The sequence below is a fragment of the Meriones unguiculatus genome, chromosome 10, assembly GCF_030254825.1.
Source record: "Meriones unguiculatus strain TT.TT164.6M chromosome 10, Bangor_MerUng_6.1, whole genome shotgun sequence".
In the NCBI taxonomy this organism is placed as follows: domain Eukaryota; kingdom Metazoa; phylum Chordata; class Mammalia; order Rodentia; family Muridae; genus Meriones; species Meriones unguiculatus.
The window spans coordinates 20,899,360-20,901,640 of NC_083358.1; positions in this window are offsets into that span (position 1 = coordinate 20,899,360).

A 2,281-nucleotide genomic window follows, 5' to 3' on the forward strand; every position below is an offset into this window, starting at 1 on the left:
CCCAGAACTGGATGGTTTCTAACCTTCAGTATTCTAAGGTTTTAGCACTTCCTAGTCTAAGTTTTGTTATTTCCATGGTGAAGAGATCAGATTACCTGCCAGCATATGGGAGAAATGTGTTTTTAAGCCATTTGAATAACGTTGGCAAGAAAGACCCTGTCTAGGCCGGTTTCTGGTCAGAACTTCTCTGCATAACTCAAGTAAAAGGAGCAAGCTGCAAACGATGCCAAAGGGGAAACTGCTCCAACCACTGCACACACATCCTAATGCGGGAAATATGCACCGAAATGTTATTTAACGCTGGTTTATCTTCCCTTCCCCCAATCATTTGGGCTCCGTTTGTTTGTCTCCAGTTTTCTACTTAGGAAGACTTTCAAGCCCTAAAGCTCTTACTTCCCATGCCATTTATGGAAGTCCAAATCACTGGCTGGAAATCTTGCAAAGGAATGCTTGCTGCTTTCAGAAGTATTGCTTCACTCTGAGCCCTCGCCGTCAGAGACACCCTTCACAATCCAAGAGGTTTCAAGTCATGGTCAGGTGGGCACTCACTACATATTCAAAGCTGTTGGCGGCTCCAGCTTCCATCCCCAGCACAAGAAAGGTTAAATCAGTCAAGCCATAAACCAACCCCACTTAACAGGACTCCTTGAGTTTACAGCTGTACAGCCAGTGAGAACCAAGAGAGGTTAGTCCTTAAGGTGTTCTAGACTTACTCTGTTCAGGTTTTCAATGCAGACTAGTAACTTGAACTTTTACCTGTTTTGCTTAAGACGGGCTAGTCCTGTGTAGTCCTGGCTGTCCTAGAACTTGTTATGTAGACTAGGGTGGCCTCAAAATCAGAGAACTTTGGCTCACATTTTCTTTTTCTTTTTTTTTTGGGGGGGGGGGGTACTGGTTGGCTCTTTTGCTTTGTGAGATAGGAGCTCACTGCAGCCTGGGATGAACTTGCACTCTTCTTACCTCTGCCTCCCAAGTGCCAGGATTCATAGGCAAGTCTCATCATTTGCAGACTCAGAAACATGTTTCTAGGGAGACCAGGATTAGTTTGCTCACTAGTCTGATACACACCAGGCAAATGTTCCCCCTCCCTCCTTTAACAGAAGGAAACTCATTCAAAAAGGAAGAGAGTGGTGGGTCACAGGTGACTTACAAGTTGCAAGTGTGCTTAAACTACTGTCACTGTCAGAGCTAAATAGGCAGAGCAGAAACTGGCAACTATTATAAATCTTGCTGCATTGAACCCACTGTAATTACTCTCTTCGAACCTCTGTTAAACTGTAACCCACAGATCTACCTTCAATTCTCACTTTTTTTTTTTTTTTAGAGAGCGAGGTTCATTGCAGCAAAATGCTTTTCCCCAGCACTTGACATGATGCCCTCAGAACCCACATCCTCAGCCCTCCATCCCTGGCCACACAAAGCTCCACACACTGGTTTTCCACAGCATGCCACAGAATATGACCAGTGAGATGCTAAGGAAACCTATCTGCGTGGTTCAGGTTAACTACTGCTCTCCACCTCCTAACTCAAGGATCACATTCAAAACTAGTCAGTTGAGAACACCCCCGGGAATAACAGTGCCAAAGCAGCTAGAACAGAAAGGGCGACACACACGTTACGCTGCCTCTCAGGTCCTCAACCCCTTTCCTACCCTCTAGCAAAAGCCCTGCCCAACGCTTGCTTTCTTACCTTCTGCAGCTGGCACACGGCAGGCGAAAGGCCCGGTGACAGCTTTTTGACCTCTGGATGGTGCACTTCCTTAGGATGCTGCAGTTGAATTCTTCCCTGAACCATAAAGTGGCTTCTGGCTAATAGTGGCACCCTCCAGGGCGACACCGGGAGGCTCCTAGGCCTTTGCAGAGGCTGCAGACTAGTAGTAACACTGTAGTTCTTTGACATGGCAGCACAGGCAACAGAGAGCCTGTGCTATCTTCCTTCCTGAGACTATGCTCCAAAACCAGACAAGACGCAAAGCAACAAGTATGAGCTTAGAGTCAGCTCAGAGCATTACTGCAGCGACAAACGCCTTGGAGTTTAGTCCACTATTAGTTACTGTGTGCTCAAGCATAGTGCACACGGGAAGTCGAGGACAACATTCCAGAGACGCCTCTCTCCTTCAGCCATGGGCTCTAGGGATTAAGCGGAGTTGTGAGGACTGAGGGGCAAGCGCTGTACCCAGAGACATCCTGATGGATCTACTAAGATTTAGTGACCTTCCATTCCACTTTAAAGGAAATTCCTGCCCATTATTTTGGAAAATAACTTTTAAAATGACTAGTCC